Source organism: Felis catus, chromosome D3 (assembly GCF_018350175.1).
Source record: "Felis catus isolate Fca126 chromosome D3, F.catus_Fca126_mat1.0, whole genome shotgun sequence".
Taxonomy (NCBI): Eukaryota; Metazoa; Chordata; class Mammalia; order Carnivora; family Felidae; genus Felis; species Felis catus.
In genome coordinates, this window is record NC_058379.1 from 79,635,524 (window position 1) to 79,655,578 (window position 20,055).

General features: G+C 45.3%; 2 long non-coding RNA genes across 2 annotated transcripts; one reads left to right on the plus strand and one right to left on the minus strand.

Moving 5' to 3' along the window:
* Positions 1-2,923: 2,923 nt before the first annotated feature.
* LOC123381085 lies at positions 2,924-12,987 on the minus strand. Its single transcript, XR_006587573.1, has 2 exons — positions 12,528-12,987; positions 2,924-3,169 (listed from the first exon to the last, which is right to left on the minus strand). It is a non-coding gene; the product is annotated as an uncharacterized LOC123381085 (long non-coding RNA).
* A 745-nt stretch (positions 12,988-13,732) lies between these two features.
* LOC109493070 lies at positions 13,733-14,963 on the plus strand. Its single transcript, XR_002147097.3, has 3 exons — positions 13,733-13,785; positions 14,343-14,500; positions 14,661-14,963. It is a non-coding gene; the product is annotated as an uncharacterized LOC109493070 (long non-coding RNA).
* Positions 14,964-20,055: the final 5,092 nt, after the last annotated feature.

The following is a 20,055-nucleotide window of genomic DNA, read 5'->3' on the forward strand; positions in this document are numbered from 1 at the left end:
GCCTCCAAGATGTGCACCACGGATTTAAATGGCAGCCAACCAATCCATTCTATCTTAAATAGCTTTCAGATCTGCCCACCTCTCGGAACAAGGACCCCATGCCCTGTTGCCAGGATTCCATGATGGTCTCCTAACTGGTGTCTCTACTCCAGACTTCCACCCGGGGATAGGGCAAACCTAACGGTAATCGTGGTCACATTTATCGAAAACCGTGTTACGAACACTGTCAAAATCAGTGGGCATGCTGTGGAAAAGTGCAGGCCGAATTCTAATGGGGATCCTAATCCTCCTTTAACTAAATCTTCGCAATAGTTCTGTGATAAGTTGTACCATAAACCTCATTTTTGAGGCGTAGGGAGACCGCAGCCCAGGGACGCTGAGTAATCAGCCTGAGGCCACACAGCTGGCGTTTGAACTCAGGCCTGCCTAACTGACCACGTTTTCCTGTGTTACTGTATTGCCTGGGGAAGGGGGTGATGAACCACAGTTCAGGGCTTGAAAGAGCAGGCAGAGCTCCTAAAAGAGATTGAGTGCCCGTCTTGAGACAGTCCTTGGAAACTGGGACGAGGTATCATCATTATTTCTCGGTGGAGACGCTGAAATCTGAGATTTGCCTCAAGGACCAATGTGAGTCAGAATTGGACCGGAAACGCCACTTTCTACATTTCCTACTCTTTCTCTCCCTCCACCAATTGCTGCTTGTTCCTTCCTGGGCCCTTCTCCAGTGGGGGCTGTGAGCAGAGCCCAGAGTATCCCCGGACCCCACCAGCTGCCGACAAGCCAGAACCCCCGGGAGAGCCAAGGCTAAGCTTGCTTGCTCACAGCTAGCACGTTATCAGTAACTTTCCCAAGAGTGCAGTGAGAGTTAATGTTTATAAAGTGCTCTGAAAGCCTCTGATAAAAGACGCTAAATGGCATTAATAGAACACATTCTGCAGGCCCCATGTCTCACTCGGGCTTGATTGATATGCGTCCCTCTTGCACAGTAGGTGGACTCTTTACTTCAGATGAATTGAGCTCATTAATTAGGATCCTGCGTGCAGTTTATTGTGAAGGATGCTCGGTTATTACCGTAATTAGGACCCTGAGCCAACCCAAGACTATCTCACTGTAAACATATGGGGGAGGGGAACTGTCTCCTTGAACCCTTTGTGCGCACAGTTGCTAAATTCAAGCCCATTATCTTGCACAGACAGGCACCTGAGGTTCTAATAAAATAGTCACTGATTGCAATGGGGCTCTTTCTTAGACGAGTCTCGGGTAAGCACGTGATTAATGCATTGCTTAATAGTGCTTCCCTATTTCCAGACATGAGCTCAACTCTGGTCCTGTAACACCTCCATACATCATTTCCACTCAGCATCTAATAGGCATTATGAAGCAAAATCAAGCTTCTTTACCCATTTGCCATCAAGGGGCTACTTCTACCAGCCAGAAAAGTGGTGGTATCCTTAAGGCAAATCCTCATAAACCTGGTTGCAGGCTTGTAAAGCCTCTGGGGAGCTTTAAAAAACATCTGGATGCCCAGATCCCAGCTTTAGAAATTGTGATTCATTTGGTCTGGGGACTAGGCATCAGCATGCGTGTGTGCGTGTGTGTGTATGTGTGTGTGTGTGCTGGCATCTTTCCTTTTCTCCTCTTTCTTTTAATTAATAGAATTTATCTTTTCAGACCAGTTTTGAGTTTACGGAAAAATTGATCCTAGTCCAAAGAGTCCCCATGTACCCATTCACATATACCATATAGAATATATATAAATAAATTATATATATAAATGAACTGAGTCATTCAAAGGTGCAAGCAGAGCTGAGAATTCAGTTTTAGTGCAACCAATATCTACAAAACTGGACTTCAACAGCTTTGTGCAAAAATAGTTTCTGATTAAACCACAGCCTAAACTCTTCCAGGTTTTCTCAACACTTGTCCCTAAAGTAGCAGGCATTCATTCAAATGAAAATGGCTCTGTTCACCATCGTGGTTTATGCCTTGGACATAATGAATGGCCTTACCGATTATTGGAAGTCTTGGGGGGTTCTCTTCCTTCTTAGGTTAAAGGGAACATATATAGAGATAATACAAGTTGTGGCAATCTGGAACTCTCTGGAATGGTTGACAATTCACGGAACTTAAGGAAAATTCACATAGTACTTCTAGAAAGTAGTTATGTGAATATTTTTGACATTAATGGTCTTGCTGGAAAGATCATTAGTAGGACAAAGGGAATTATCCATTTAACTGAGAATAGAAAATTTGAAAAAAAAATGTGTTTTTTCATAGCGCCCATAAGGGAGTAACATGCTTACTTACCCAAGTCTCTTGGGTCCCTAATCATTCATTCATTAAACAAGTATTTATCCAGCATTTACTATGCTTCAGGTTCTAGGTGCTGTGGATAAGCAATAATCCAAACAGGTAATAGCACTGCCCTTATAGAATTTACGTTCTAGTGGCATATTAGAATATGTACTCTCCCACTTACCCAAAACGTTGTTGGAATTATCTAACAACAGTTGAATACTTCTGGAAATGTGAAATGTTAGGTAAATTGTAAACTTGAATGATATTGACATCACTATGGTTTTCATTAGACTGACATCAAGATAAAAGGACATTCTAAAATTCACTATGAAATACACTTCATTACTAAATTCTGATTTGAGAGAAAGTTAATGTGCTTTGATACTGGAGTGATACAACAATTGCATGGTTGAGGTATAAGTCATAAATCACATGTAAAATATAGAAAAGAAGTGAATTCGAGTTCCTTTCATAAGGCGAACAGCTTATGGGTATGTTGGGTCTATTTCAGTTGATAGATATGTTTTAGAATTTTGTTAGGAGGAAATGGGGTCTTTATTGAAGGGTGCTAGTATCTATCACTTAGCTGATGATGCATAAGCAAACGTCCCTGAAATGAAGCAGCTTCAAACAACACAATTTAGCTTTTATTCAGCTCATAATTCTGTGAGTCAGCTGGGAGTTTTTTCTGGATTGGCTCAGCCGATCTCTGTTGGGCCCTCTCATGTGCCATGGCCAACTGATGAGATGGCCTTGCTCATGACTGGTGGTTTGCAGACAGGCTGGTCTAAGGCCTTCCTCCTGGGATGGCTCATCTCTTCTCCATGTGGCATCTCATCCTCCAGTCTCCTGGCCTCCTTCACATGGTGACCTCAGGGTTTCAAAACACAGAGAGAGCAAGTCCCGATGCTCAACTACTTTTCAAGTCTGTGATTGTGTCATATTTGCTATTGTCCTCTTGACAAAAGCAACTTACACGGCCAAGCCCAGAGTCAGTATGGGAGGGCACTACTCAAGGGCAGAGAAGGAAATTATAGAGGCATTTGTGCAAACAATCCACTCCAATATTCCTTTGCTAGGTATAGATTTTTAGGTGAGAATCTCCCAGAAATTGCTATTTTATGAGACGTTCCGCCTTTGATCATGGGCCCCACATACGCTCAGCTCTAATTGTTTGCAATGAGTACTGCACCCCCTCATGAGGTCTGGGATCTGGAGGTGCACATTTCATCCCCCGGACCGTATGAGTCTCCCCCTCTGGGGCCCATGCTTTCCTACCTTAATGTGTCTTCATATACATCCCTAACTTCCACACAGACCACACCCCTGCATCTTTAAGAGAGGAGAAAGATGTTTGCAATACTGCTGGGAATCTCTCTCTCCTAGGACTCAAACCCAAACTATCTTCCTCTTCCTTAAGCTAGGAAACTAGCAGTGAATCATTGTTAGAACCACGCGAAGGGGATTGAAGACCCAGCATTCACGGGGACCAGGTCAAGAAAGAGAAGAGTACACCTCCCAGGGGGACTCAGATCAGACTGCCCCTCAGAGATGAGAGGAAGTGCAGTAAAGAGAGGAAAGCCAGAAGACTGTCATTTTCTGGCTTCTGCCCCTCCTTCTTGGGGATTTGACAAAAATTCATCAAAAATTTGTTTCAGAGGCATCCGGGTGGCTCAGTCAGTTGAGCGTCTGACTTTGGCTCAGGTCATGATCTCACAGTTCATGAGTTCGAGCCCCACGTCAGGCTCAGTATTATCAGCCTGTCAGCACGGATCCCTCTTCGGATCCTCTGTCCCCCTCTCTCTAGCGCTCCCCCACTTGCACTCCCCCCAAAATAAATAAATATTAAAAAAAAAATTTTTTTTTGTTTCCAGTTTGAATATCATCGGCATGAGTAGAACTCCCTGTCCTGGCACAGGAGGCGGTCTAGTCTAGTGGTTATGAGAGCGGACTTCCCTCGAGTCCTGCTTCCACCACTCGCTACCTGGGTGACCTTGAACGAGTTGGCCTATGGAAGCCTCCCTTTCTCACTCTGTAGTGGTCAGGGTTCTCCAGGGCAACAGAAGCAATGGCTACGGATGGAGATCGAGATCGATTTTAAGGAAGTGGCTGGCAAGTCTGAAAGATGCAGGACAGCCTGGCAGGCAGGCAATTCTGAGAATTGACGTTGCCGCGTAGAGTCAGAGCTCCACAGAGCAGCAGGCTGGAAACTCAGGCGGGGTTTCTACGTGGCACTCCTGAGGACACTTTCCACTCCGGGAGGCCTCAGTCTTTGCTCTTGATGCCTTCCACTGATTGGGTGAGGCCCACCCAAGTTACGGAGCATCATCTGTCTTCCTCAAGGTGTACTCATTTAAACGTTAATCATATCTACAAAATACCTCCTCAGCAATATCTAGATGAGTGTTTGGCCAAACAGCTGGCACCATAGCCCAGCCAAGTTGATGGGTATAATTAACTATCACACTATCTATTAAAGGGGAAAAAATAGTATATGTGTCATAGAATGGTAGTGGAACGGAGCATGAAGGGCAGTGAGAATGGCTCCTTGGCGTTGCTCTTGGTTGTCGTTCTTACTCATACGGTACGGAAAGAGTAAAGGCTGGTCGTCCATGTAAATTAGGGCCATCTAGTCTGGGGAAGGGGTAAGCAGAAGGTTTGCTGGATTTACGGCAGGTAAGTGGTTTTATTCCTTATAGAACCAGAGTGGGGCATCTGGGGTTAGTTTTAAATTGATGTTTGCTTTCAAAAGAAACGGAATTTGGAAAGAGCTCTGATCCTTTAAGACCGAACTATTGCTTTAGAGACCCATCACCTAGCAACACGAAGATAATACCTTCTTTCCTCCAACAGGTAAACCTCTGGCTTCTCTAATTGAAATTTCAGGCCTCCTGCCACACTCCTGAAAAACTATCGCTTTAAAGGGATCCAACTGCACAAGCCAAACAAAGTCAAATTCGAATGCGCTAGTTTTCAAATGGCAGGCTAATGAGATTTTCATTGGGAGAAGAGATGTGGAGCCGTACAGCTCATAATTCAAGTAGCTTTGTTCCATTTGCCTTCACTGGATTTCCCAAAAAGACGGCAGTAAAATTCTTTTTTTGACTCCTGTCTGGGGATCAAAGATAAGTGATAGAAGCAGAAACAAAGTGTAAATTGTAAGAAAATAAAGAATTATCTAGACTTTTCACCAGGCTGTTATCTTTTACTCTTCCTTCCCTATTCCCTGACCCTCCCTTCCCACGTTCCTTACAAATGCTCTCCATTCTACTTCTGAAATGACGGCTCATGTCATGCTTTTCCATTCCACTGACGCTGCCCTTTCCAGCGCTCCTGATTGATCTCCCCGACCAAACGGTCTAATCTATTCTTTACGGCACCGGCCGGCTAATTTCTTTCAGGACACGGCCTTTCCTCATTCGATTTCTCTGCTCAAAAGTTTCAATAGCTATTATTGCTTTGGTGTTTTTCAACAAAGTTCAAACTCCTTTGCCTGGCATTTAAGACCTTCTGTGATATGACCTCAAATTTTCTTTGCAAGCTCGTTTCCATATTTCTATGCAGTCATTCTAGCCAAACACAAGCTTCTTTTCCTCACCGAACATGCCCTGAGCCCTCGTGACTCCATACCTCTGTCTATGTTTGCACTTCCTCAAATGCCCTCTCCTTGAATCCCCGGAATTCACCTAGGCCCAGATACACCAATTCCTCCAAGAAGTCTTCCTTGATGTCCCTTCTCTCAAATAAAAATAGAGTCTCACCTCTCAGTTACACCTCTGCCGTGATATTGATCACATTTAGGGAAGTCAGTAGGGCGCAGTAGTTAGGTGCACAACTTTGGAGGCAGAGAACTGGGTTTGAGGCCCAGCTCGGCCGCTCCTTATATATGTTACCTTGAACAAGTTGCTTACCTTCTGGGAGTCACAGCTTATGTCTGTCTATTTGAAAAACGAGGTGGCCAGTGGTTGTGAGAGGTAAATACATTAAATCATGGAACGTGCCTGGCAGGGAGTTGATAGTAAATATTAACTCTTGTTTTTAAAAACTCTCATTTAGGGGCACCTGGGTGGCTCAGTCGGTTAAGCGTCCGACTTCAGCTCAGGTCACGATCTCACGGTCTGTGAGTTCGAGCCCCGCGTCGGGCTCTGGGCTGATGGCTCAGAGCCTGGAGCCTGCTTCCGGTTCTGTGTCTCCCTCTCTCTCTGCCCCTCCCCTGTTCAGGCTCTGTCTCTCTCTGTCTCAAAAATAAATAAACGTTTAAAAAAAATTAAAAAAAAAAAAACCTCTCATTTAACCTTTATTATAGTCTATATATTCCCCATTTCATTCCTCCATTGTAAAACCCTCTGGGGGTAGAATCTGTATCATAAACCCATCCAGTTCCTCTCCCTCACAGTGCCTGCCATGTATTAATACTCAAAAAAAAAATTACACAAAATCGGGCTCACGGGGGCCTTCCCTGGGTACCCTATCCAAAATGGCTCCACTCCACCCCAGTCACATGCTACCTCTCTCTCCACTGGGCCTCATCACGACGTGACACCAATTCTCATCTGAAGTCACAGTATATGCCAACTGTTTTTGTCATATGTATATTTGTCATGCATATATTTTATTGTCTATCTCCCCCACAAGAATACACTTTCAAAAACATGGGACTTTTATGTGTTTTGACTATTGCTGAATCCCAGCACCTGGACCAGTGTGCATAGCGGGCATTCAACAAATGTTTGCTGAACACACGAAAGCATGAGGATCTCCTTTTCTTTCTCTCTCTCTCTCTCTTTCTTTCTTTCTTTCTTTCTTTCTTTCTTTCTTTCTTTCTTTTTAGTTGTATCTCTAAACAAAGTGATGATGTTTATTGCCAGTTCCTCAAAACTAGCTAGGTTTATAGAGAACAAATTAGAATATTAACCAGATAAGTTTGGTATATAAGTGTCAGGTGATTGGAAAGGGGCAGTAGCGATGTCTACTGCTCACCCGTTTCTTCTCTGCCTCTCCTTTGGGGTGTGTGACAGCATAACATCTCTCTGCTTCCCTCCCAGTTAGGCAGGACTATGTTCTGGAGCAAAAGTGAAGCGTGTCACTTCCAGGCCAAAGCGTTTAATGACCAGTGTGAGACCCTCTTCGTCTGCCCTGCCAGCTGAGGAGGTCACGTGTTCCAGGAGGTAGAGCTATGGAATGGTGGGCTCTCCGTTCAGTCTGGATCCTGAGATGTTGCCCAGAGGGCATCTGTCCTAGATTGAGACACCTAGACCCACAAACAGTGTTGTAAGAGCGAGAAATAAGCTTGGTGGTGCTCAGCCTTGAGACTTAGGGGTTGTTTGTTACTATGCATAACCTAACTATGCTGACTGATATAAAGTGTATTGGGTGGATTGATTGACAAGTCAGAAGGAGGGTCTTGGCATTTACCAACAAAACTATCAATGCAAAATAGTGTCTCACCTGAAATATTAAATAACTCATAACGTATGCTCTTTAGTTTATTTCAGTGATCATGGAAATATTCTCTCATCTTCCTTAATTGTCCCTCATTCTTTGTAGATAGAACTAATCTTTACTGGACTTCACTGGACTCCTCGCTTTGCCTGCTACCATATTTACTGAAACCTGTGCATCTCAGAACTGAATGGTCCTGATTCTAACATGCATGTGATTCAGTTAATGCTCTACTGTGCAAAGCAAGGACTGCCCAAATTTGACTTTACCAAAAAGTACTGAACTACAAAGGGACAAGGCTTTGACACTCAATTACCCGGCAGTTTTCTTTGATTTTAGTTCTTTCTTTACAGATCAAAAATGTTTTGCCTATAAATTAACGTGACTTCTCAATAACAACGAACTCCACACACTCTATCTTCACATTGCGGATTGTCCTGGTCTTCTTTCTTCATATCGAAACCACCGTTCTTCCTAACATCTAACTAATATCGGTTATTGGCTTATAATCATCAATTCGTCACTGATTCACTCAAAACTTTGCAGCATGAGCTTAAAAACGAATAGCTGCCATCTTCTTTTGTAAAGATGCCTTACTGTCTAAAGGACAGCCTCCTCGTACAGAAATAACAAGGCCAGCCCATGAATTCTTCCCCAGGACTAGGCGATGGATTTGCATGTGTCTGCCACTCTTTCTGCCCGTTGAGCAAGAATGGGTATTGTCCAGAGGATGAGATACGGTTCGTGTCCGCAGGATGGGACCAATGGATTGACTCTCCAAGGGATGAAGTCCCTGCTGTTGGCCGCCTTAGCACAATGCTCTAAATCGCTGAACTCACGAGTCATCTGCATTCTTAAAGAGGTTCCCAAACCTACTGATTCGTTACTGACACCAACGCAACCCATGCTGGTGCTAAAAAAAAAAAAAAATCCGATGATTTAATGCACTGAAGGGTCTTAACGATCTAGTTTGGGTCATGAGTGACTGTGTCTTCTAAGGCAGAAATGGAGAGTAGTGCAAAATAATTACGTTTGCCGTTTCAGAGAGTCTGGAACTTTCTGTCATGTCTATGTGACATTTTAAAAGATAATACGCGATAAGGGCCCAGAGTGGCGTAGGCACAGCGAGTGCTACAGGAATCAAGAGCTGCCAAGGGGCGGGATTGGAGGACCGGGCAGTTTTATTGAGGAGATGAGCTGAAGGGTAGGGAGGAACCCACACGTGCAGGGGGCTGAGCAGAAAACGTGAGCGAGGGAGCGGATGGAGGTACTAAAGGTGCCCAGCCTGGACGGGACAGCCTCGACCCCCTCTGCGTACCAGCATGGGGCCGCGCTGCCCGACCTTCCGATTTTTCAAGGAAAACGCTAGAAGCCCGCGTTTGTAAGAAACGGCCAGATTTCAACCTGCTGGCCACTCAGGCAAACACTCTGGCAGGTCAGATAGAACAGTTTCTGGCTGGACTGGGCTGCAGCGTGGCACCTGTTGACCTAGGTCAGCCAGGCGGGAGGCTCGAGCCGACCCTTTGCATTTCAGGAGACTCCACTTTTCCTGGGTGCCGGATATAGTTAGCTCTGATTAAACTGACGTTAGGTAGAGCACACCTCCTTTGCATAATTCCTTAATTTTGAAGAGGAAATGTATACTCCCTCCCCCCCCCCCCATACTTAATTTTGCTCTGTCAACAGTAATGGTCCTGAGCCGCTGCCACACTGAAGGGCTGCGGAAGAGGGGGGGGGGTGGCCGTGAGTCATTAAATTCTATTTGCTGAGAGCAAATGGCAGAGCCCTCAATCACACGTCAGGCCCCTTCGGCTGCCTCAAGAGGAAGCTGTTGTCCAGGATTATACAACTGCTACCTTGCTTCGTATTTTATTTTTTCTTGCGGTCGTATGCACATAACATGTCCCCTTCGTACCGTTTTGAAGCGTGCAGCTGCGTGACGTTAGGTACGTTTGCAATGTTGTGTAACCACCACCGCCGTCCGTTTCCAGAGCGTTTTCATCATTCCCAACAGAAACTGTTTACTCACTAAACAATGCCTCTCCCTCCCTCCCCACCAGCCCCCAGGAACCTCTATCACGCTTTCCGTCTCTGCACACTTCACGTAAGCAAAATCATGCAATAGTTGTCCTTCCGGGTCCGGCCTATTTCACCAAGCATAACGTTTCAAGGTCCAGCCATGCTGTTGCAAACATCTCATTTCCTTTTTATTTTGTTCCGCTCCCCCTGTTTCCTTCACCACTTTCCCCCCATTTGAGTGGTAAATATATACCAAGAGTATAATATTTTTAGCACAAAAACCACCTACGTGTGCACCATTCAAAGCTTTAATTCTCTCTCGAAAAGAAAGGGTCCTGATTATCCAAATCTATGGTTTTCAGACTGCCTGGATTTGAATTTTGACAACACCATCAACTATTGTATGATTCTAGCAATGCTGCTTAACCTTTCCGTGCCCTAGAGTTCTCACACAAAAAGCCTGGAGAATAGTAATTCGTATGTACGCTAATATCCCATGTGATATACAACACAGTAGGAGCCATTCATTCGGAGCAGTTTTAGTCATTTAAACGTTTTGGAAACTTAACTTGGGGCTGATTTTATATCTGTGCGTGCGTATTCTAAATAATGTCTTTATTTTTTTTTTAATTTTTTTTTTAACGTTTATTTATTTTTGGGACAGAGAGAGACAGAGCTTGAACGGGGGAGGGGCAGAGAGAGAGGGAGACACAGAATCGGAAACAGGCTCCCGGCTCCGAGCCATCAGCCCAGAGCCTGACGCGGGGCTCGAACTCCCGGACCGCGAGATCGTGACCTGGCTGAAGTCCGACGCTTAACCGACTGCGCCACCCAGGCGCCCCTAAATAATGTCTTTAAATAAGTTCTTGTGGCCTACTGGCTAACCGGGGGCTGCTCAGGGACCCGGGACTATCAGAAGATAAAGCTGCCACAGAGCCCTTGCACGGCTCCCTGTTCGGGTCCCATTCACGGCGGTCATAGTGAAGTTTGGGGCTAGAGGACACCTGACATGACAGGATCACAGAGACAACTCTCGGCAGGGAAGTTGACAGAAATATCTGAAAGGAAAGAAGGAAAAGCGAGAAGAAGGAACAGGGCAGGCGTAGATGGCAAGGAGGGATCTAAGCCACTGAACAAGGCCATTCAGCGTCGGGGCAGAAATTCTGACATGCCACTCACGAGCCTCAAGAGCGTCAACTTTTTCGATAGCCAAGCACTGTTCGAGAAGTACAGGTGTGAGAAAAGATACAAGGGAGAAGGCTCTCTACGGACCCCTTATACACAGGAACTAAGTTAGGCCCCTCCCCACAGGAAGGTCACAGTCCAGTAGGAGACAGAGGTATGTAAGCCAACAAGTTCCATGATAGTGCCTTTCACAAGAAGAAAGGTACGTAAGATACCAGGTATCACAGAGGAGGGACGGATGAACCCTCTCTCGGAGGGTCAGAAAAGCTTCCCGGCCTATACGACATCAAGGCTAGAATATTGAGAAGTTCCCAGTCACACCGGGAAGGGAAAGAGAGACACTGTACGGACAATTGCATTCAGGGGACATTTAAAATCCTTAAACGCTGCTGGAGTTGGAGAGGTAGGTGCGGGGAGGAGTGAGGACCCCTGCGTGTGATGCTAAGGTTTGGGGACCCTGGTCTTATCGATGGGACCAAGCCAGTAAAGGGTTTAACCAGGAGAGGGGCGTGCTCAGAGATCCGTGGTTTTCGAAAGCTCACGCTAGCATTGGTGAAGAGTATACGAAGTGGGTAGTAGGGGGTGCCTGGCTGGCTCAGTCAGATAAGCGTCTGAAGCTTGATCTTGGCCCAAGTCCTGATCTCATGGTTCATGAGATCGAGCCTTGGTTCAGGCTCTGTGCTGACCGTGGGGAGTCTACTCGGGATTCTCTCTCTCTGCCTCTTCCCTGCTCATGTGTGTGCTCTCTTTCTCTCTCTCTCAAAATAAATAAATAAACTTAAACAAACTATTCAAGTGGTTAGTAGAGATAAAGCAGAGAAGGCAGGGACATTAGCCAAGAACCTACTGGAATCTCGATGAGCTTTAAAACCAGGGCAGTGGCCATAAGAATGTCCAAGAAAAATAAACAAATTCTATGCTTCATTTTTTTTTTTAGTCTATTTGTTAAGATTTTATTTTTCTAAGTAATCTCTACACCCAGTGTGGGACTTGAACTCATGACCCTGAGATCAAGAGTCGCCTGTTCTACCGACTGAGCCAGCCAGGTGCTCCTATGTTTTTAGTCTGTAGCCACTGCTTTAACAGGTATTTAATGAGCATTTACTGTTAACTGAAGCATTTCATTAATACATGTTATATTTTGCATATTTTTGAAGCATCTTCACAAGTGAGAGCCCTAGAGTATCTGTGCAAGGTGCTAGGTTTTACCGTCCTCGGTTTTACAAACGCAGAGACTGAGGTCCAGAGAGGTGAATTCATTTTTCCCAAGGCTACACAGAGAACTAGCTGTGAAGCCTGAGCTTACACCCAAACCTTACCCTGGACCAGGTGTCCCCCCTGCCCGCACCCCATGACGTCAACAGCTCAAGACAAATTCCCTGTTTATGCATCCCCCCAAAATGAAAGTCAGTTTGACAACCGGTGATTGGTCAGGGGAATGGAAAATGTCAACGAAAGCCAAAACTTCGAGTGAACTGTAGACTTCTTGGAGTCATTGATCTAGATACAAACGGCCCAGCAAAGGGGAAGGAATGCAGGGCTGTTTCTGGTTTGTTTTTTAAATAAGTGGTGAGTCCACTTACCCATACACACAGCGCTGACACGGTGAATCACAAGGATCTGTGGGGCACCTCACAGGGTGCCTTCGCCTCCTTCGCGCTGCCGGGGTAAAATCTGTAAAATCTCTGTGTTAGATAGAAAGGCCGATGGGGCCGTGAAGATCCGTCTTGGTCCCTAAGAAGAACCGAAAAGCATTTGGTGACCCATTTAGGCTTAATTTGCTTTCAGGCTTCTCCACCATCTGTGGAGGCTGGGAGGTGAGCCTTGTTTAGCTCATTAACACACACTGATTCTGTTTGGCGTCTCCATACGCCTGCGTCCCAAACATGAGTGAGTGCCTTCGAAAGGGCAAAGTCACATCTTCTACCTCTTGCTAAGTCTGTCATTTATTTGAGGCTCCCAGACCTATTTGTTGAAAACATTTTCCATTCAGAGTTAAATCTGGCTGGTTCCACCGCTGTATTTATATGACTGGGTCTGCGTTTTATTGCTGTAAAAAGAGATTAGTCCTGCTGTAATAATTTTTTTTTTCCATTTAGAGAGCACTTTGGGCTGAGTGGCACATTCAAAACCACAAGGTTTTGAAGCTGCTTCTTTAAAATCAGCCACTTTCTCTCATCAAAGTCTGTAAAAAATGACAAATAGCCTCTGGGCACAACCCCCACAATCACCTGGTAGGGAGAACAGCTTTTTTTTTTTTTTGAGTTTATTTATTATTTTGAGAGAGAGAGAGAGATCCGGGGAGGGGCAGAGAGATAGGGAGAGAGAGAATCCCAAGCAGGCTCTGAACAGTCAGCACAGAGTCTGATGCAGGGCTCGAACCCACAAGCTGCGAGATCATGACCTGAGCCGAAGTCAAGGGTCAGACGCTTAACCAACTGAGCCACCCAGGTGTCCCAGGAGAACAAACTTAAAGAAGACTATGTTGGCAATCTTTCCCTGAACCCCTGTGGGAGAGGTTGCCCACACCTCAAGTTTAGACCCAAATTGGGGTCAAACAAATTAGTGGGAAAAGATTGGCTAGAGAAAAGGCAGAAATCTCCTTAGAATTTGTCAAGGAAAGTGATTTTCTTTTTTTTTTTTTAACGTTTTATTTCTTTTTGAGACAGAGAGAGACAGAGCATGAACGGGGGAGGGGCAGAGAGAGAGGGAGACACAGAATTGAAAGCAGGCTCCAGGCTCTGAGCCATCAGCCCAGAGCCCGACGCGGGGCTCGAACTCACGGACCGCGAGATCGTGACCTCAGCCGAAGTCGGCCGCCCGACCTACTGAGCCACCCAGGTGCCCCGATTTTCTTATTTAAAAACGTTTATTTTTGAGAGAGAGCAGGGCTGGGGGGCGGGAGGGAGAGGGAGACACAGAATCCGAAGCAGGCTCCAAGCTCTGAGTTGTCAGTACACAGCCCAATATGGGGCTCGAACCCATGAGCTGTGAGATCATGACCGGAGCCAAAGTCGGACGCTTAACCGACTGAGCCACCCAGGCGCCCCAAGAAAAGTGACTTTCAAGCTTATTTCTTCCGATAGAATTCCTTTTACCAGACAGAAATATGGTTGGCACCTTCCCAGTCCTCCTCTTGCCCTCCACTGGTGTCCCCCAGGCCTCCCAGGAAACGTTCTCTGAAAACCTCTACTGCAGGCCAGCTTCCTCCTTTTTTAGATAAGGAAACAGAAGCCTGGAAAGACGAGGTGACCTGCTCAAAGGCTGACAGCAAATGACAGGGACAGTGTGGTGTCCAATGGGTCTCCTCAGCTGAGGAGAGAATTAACCAAAACAGCCAAAACAACATTCTGGTTCCTCTTTGATCATGTCGCTGTTCGTGCTTTTCTCCTGAGCAGCGCTTAAGAGATCTTCAGTTTGGGTTCCTCTTCAGTGTGCTCCTGACCTCCCCTCAAGTGAGGACCGGTATCTTTGATGTTTTCTGCTTGAACCTGGGTTGAAACTACATGACCTTTTGAGAACGTGCAGAATCCTCCGCCCCAGAATCCTCCCCTTGGTGAGTTGCAAAACAGACCTCCTCCAGGGGACAGAGCCCGGGCCTTTGCACAATGGTTGCGGAGGTCGGGGGGGGGGGGGGGGGAGGCCCGCCCCCTGCCTCTGGGTCCCACTCATTGCCCTGCTGGGGGGTCCTCTCTGGCTGCCCCACCTCCACCCAGGGACCTCGCTGTGCTTGTTGTGTATGTCAAAAAACGGGCAAGCGACGCGCACATAAAATGTCAAGATCCAAGAAAACTGCAAGACCGACCTGCTTAACCAAGCATTTCTGGAAGGGAAGAGTCCTTTTGACTAATGCTTTCAGACAGTCTGCTCCCTGTCCATTTATCACCAGTTCCTGTTTGCCAATCCCAAGCATATCATTTATATGTGCCCAGAATCCCTGGGTAATGGGCATGCTGTAAAAATAAATAGAATAAATAAATTAGTTCTTGAGCTTCTCGAATAAATCCAGTTGAATTAAACGCACCTAAAGTCACTCAGTCTTGAAGAGCAAAGTGAAGACCGTAATGAAACAGGCTTCTGGTTTGGGAAAAAGTGAGAACAGGGAAAAAACTGTGCTCAAAGGCGTGAAAAAATTTAAAAAACAAAGCAGTCTTATTTGCACAGTTAGTTATTGTTATTTTCTGGACGCTTTGTCTCTCAAGTGCCTTTTTCCATAGCCTCAATTCGCCTTACATTTCTAGACCCTTCCACTGAAATTTGAATGCAGGTCTTTTTAAAAAAATTTTTTAATGTTTATTTATTTATTTTTGAGAGAAAGAGAGAGAGAGTGTGTGCACAAGCTGGGGAGGGGCACAGAGCGAGGGAGACACAGAAGCCGAAGCAGGCTCCAGGCTCTGAGCTGTCAGCACAGAGCCCGACGCGGGGCTCGAACCCACAAACTGTGAGATCACGCCCAGAGCCGAAGCCGGACGCTGAACCGACTGAGCCACCCAAGTGCCCCAGTGCAGGTCTTTTCAAATGTGGAGTCGGTGACAGTTACCTGACAGTTACTAGATCTGCCCAAAGAGAAGGCAAGATTGTTTACCTCAAAACTTACCGCTCCTAAAGGAAAGGAGAAAGTAGCCCAAATTTTCACATCCCTATTGTCTTGCCTAGTATGAGGTTTGTGTACTTTGAAGAACAAAACTCAGCCTGGATGAGACCCGGGCTAGCAACTCGCTCGCCCACACGCGCATTCGTGCCTCAGCCCTTGGTGGATCCCTCGCAAGGTACCAGGCAGGCACTGCCCTAAGCCCTTGCTTTGCATCAAATGTTTTAACCCTCACAACGACCCTACAAATCATACACCGTTATTATCATTTCCATGGCAATACGAAGAAACCGCTAGTTTTAAATTTTTGCGGAGGTCACCTGACAGAATTGTTTTTAAAGGCAAAGAGCGAACCGTCACCCAAGATTTAAGACTCTTGTACAATTAAGGTAAATTATGTTTAAAGCAGACATTTGGCATCTACGCCTATAAAAGTTTATATATTCAAGTTGGCCTAACTTGCATATTTTTTTTTAGCTCTTCCCACCGGAAAGATAAGGTATCACCTTATAATTCAGATTGTTTTCCACCTGAGCACATGCGGTGTGTGGAGACCCGCCCCGCGAGTGTTGGCGGAACCGACGTGCGTCTGGCTCTCACTTTCGATCCCATTGTTCGATCCCGTACTCGCTACTCTCACACACACTCACCAATGCACACTCGTGCTCCCACATGCTCAGGCTCCTGTATGTACACGCACAGTCATAGTCACACCCAGGCTCTCACACACTGATGCACACTCGTGCTCACGTTCACACAGCTGTGCTCCTGCTCACTTACCCGCATTCACACTCAAATTCACACCCATGCTCTCACACGCTGGTGCACACGCATGCTCACACGCGCTCGCACTCACATCCCTCCCCACACTTAAACTCACACTCACACTCGGGCTCTCACACACTGATGCAGACTCATGCTGACACATGCTCACTCTCACACCCTTACCCACACTCACACTCATACTCACACCCGTGTTCTCACACACTGATGCGCACTCGTGCTCACGTTCACACAGCTGTGCTCCTGCTCAGAGACTTACCACACTCACACTGAAACTCACACCCACACTCATACTCACACTCTCACTGATGCACACTCGTGCTCACACACACTTACCCACATGCACAGTCATACTCACACCCAAGCTCTCACACACTGGCGCACACTTGTTTTCACACTCACATACTCACACTCACACGCACACAGTCACCCTCACACACAACTGCCCCCTCTCCTCCCAGAGCTGGGCCCGGGATGAGGTGAGGGAGGCCTCCGAGAGTGAGCGCCTGCTCCGATGTTCCACGCCGGCTGCCTCTCGTGCCCGTCACTCCCTCATCCAGACCCTCCCCCTCCCTCCTAAGACACACACCACACACCGTCGTTCAGTACAACAAAACAGAGCGCGGTCGTGTGCCCCAGGTAGGCCACGGGGAAACGCAACATCTGTAGGCGGCCGAGTGAGAGGGCTGGTATAGACCTGACATCAGTGAGTTCTGATGAACAAGTGAAGTCACCAAGGCATTCAGCCTTGGGCACGAACAGTTTAAGGAAGAGGAAATGACTTTATTGCCGGAAGACAGCTGAACAGGAACAGCTCATTAAAACGGGCTTGATGGGCAGGAAAGAGAAAGCAAACTCTTCCCCTCAGCAGTGGCAAGAATCTAAGTGTGGAAAGTGATGAGATCGGCAAAGAAGAGAATCCCAACCACCCGGGTATTCCAAAGCTGCCGGCGCATCTGAAGCCTGCTGGCGCCGAGTTATCCCAGCAGACAGGCTGACTCATATCCTCATTCATTCAGCAAATACTCACTGAGCCTCGATCACTCCTCTGGGTGCTGGGGGGTGCAGTGGTGAGTGCAAAGCACAGATAGGTCCCGATCCATCAGGGGAAAATCCAGGCAGCATTAACATGAACCCCTCTGTCAGTGGTACTGTGTTCAAATTCTCTTATAGGAAGTCTTTCCCCATGTAACCCCAAATTCACTAATTCTGCTTCTCCAAATTTACATATTCAGTCTCTCCTCTATTTTATTTTATTTTATTTTATTTTATTTTATTTTATTTTGAGAGAGAGAGAGAGAGAGCACCCAAGCATGGGAGAGGGGAAGAGGGAGGAGGAGAGAGAGAATCTCAAGCAGGCTCCACACTCAGCACAGAGGCCAATGTGGGGTTCAATCCCACGACCCTAGGATCATGTCCTGAGCCGAAATCAAGAGCCAGATGCCCAACCAACTGAGCCACCCAGAGCCCCACCTTCTTTTTTTTTTTTTTTAAAGCAAAACCCTGTTTTTCAGAACTGTATAAACTGAAGTCATTCTGAAATTAATAACGGTTTGTATATAAGAGATAAGTCACCAAATCTCTTTGGAAAAGGCTGGAGGAGCTCAGCTGAAATTTGAGGAAGTGCAAACCTTCTACTTTGGAATGAATGTTACCTTTACGATGGCTGGGGAATGAGGCAGACTAGCATGGGTAAACTAGGGACCATTTCTTGGTTGCCTGATGTACAGCTAGAAACGAGATGTGATTTGCCCTAAATGGGGTGGGGATGTAATTTAACTGTGCAGTGGGGCCAATTGTGTTTAAAGTATATATAAACTGGGGTGCCTGGGTGGCTCAGTTGGTTAAGTGCCCAGCTCTTGGTTTTGGCTCAGATCATGATCTCCCAATTTGTGGGTTCGAGCCCTGCATCGGGCTCTGCGCTGGCAATGTGGAGCCTGCTCAATTCTCTCTCTCTCCCTCTCTCTCTTGCTGCTCCTCCCCACTCTCTCTCTTAAAATAAATAAACTTAAAAAAGTAAAGTATATATAAACTGATAGAAATTTATGGAAGCATAGATAGTCCTTATATTGCCTATATATTGGGTATATGGAAAGTAACTATTACAACTATTGATTTCATTCCATGAAATTTATATTTCTGTTAAAATGATTTCCTATGAAATGGGAAAACAATTTATTTTTAATTTATGTGTCGTACATATCTTCGTAAACTCCTTTGTTTGTTTGTCTAGTCCTCTATGCAGCGGTTTTCAAAGTGTGGACCTCTGCCCATGGCAGGGCCAACATATCTTCCTAATGGGTTGCCCTTGCCAATCTCAAAACTTCTTCTTAAGTGACTGCGTGAAATCAACTCATTAATAACTGCCTACATATGTTCTGCCACATTTGGTATTTTTAAACCAAAATTAGTGCTTTTCAGATTTTAGAGAATTTAGGCATGGCTCTAATTCAGTATTTTACTAATATCGCAAGGCTCCAATTACATGTGCGCATATGCAAATGGTTGGATTCCTACAATTTGGGGGAAGGATACATATTAATTATCAGGACTGCCTTGAATAATCGGTTTTTAATTGCCACGCTTCTTGCTTCTTCACAGCAAATTATTGTTAGTTTTGTTCCTCATTATCAATTTAGTTTGTTGTGGGTTGTTTTTAACCCCATAGTATGTAGTACTGAATATTTATAAATTTTTAGTCTATAATTTTCCAAAATTACTCTGGTATGTATGCACTTGTTCGAGTATGAATCATCCATTCTGTTATTACTAAAGCAGATGTATACATAGTTCCCCTCATAATTTACTGATATGGGAACATTTCATCAGTCATGTGTGCAGAACACGGAGTTTTAGCATGCAAATTACAATATAACATGAAAGTAAATCGAATAGAAGTATTGGGTTATTTTACATTTACATGTTATTGTTTTAAACAGCAAACATACGAGCTAATGGTTTAATCTTATTACATAAAAATTAAGCAGTGTGTGTGTGTGTGTAGCCATATTTTAACTCTCTAGAATAAGTCAAATTGTGAATCATTATTCAAGGTTAGTAGTCTCCAAACTGTGTTTTACCAGATGTTAATAGGTGTTCTGCAAATAATGGATTCTTTACTCACCTCAATTGGGAGAAAGTGATACGTATTATGTTTTCTTTTTCCAGATTTGCAAGGCCCTTTAGCATATTGTGATGATTAATTGTATGTGTCAACTGGGATAGGCCATGATGCCCAGATATTTGGTCAAACACTGGTCTGGATGTTACTGTGAAGGTATTTTTTAGGTGAGATTAACAGTTAAATGGGCTTTGAGTAAAGCCCATTGTTCTCCATAGTGTGGGTGGGTCCATTCAATCAAAGATCTTGAGAGAAAAAAATACTGACCTTTGAGGAAGAGGGAATTCTGCCAGCAGACTTCTTTGGACTCAAGCTATAACATTAACCCTTCTCTAGGTCTGCAGCCTACTGGTTTACTCTGAAGATGACCGCTTCTGTGATTTCATGAGCTAATTCCTTAAAATAACTCTTATAGATAGATACGTATACAATATGATAGATTTATATAGATATATGTACACACACACACACACACACATAGAGAGAGAGAGTATACACACACATACACATACCCTATTGGTTCTGTTTCTCTAGAGAACATGCTGCGTACGTTAAAGTCTCTGAAAAGTTCTGCAATTAAGAAAAAAAAGCTGTTTAACCCAGTATTATCCCAGTT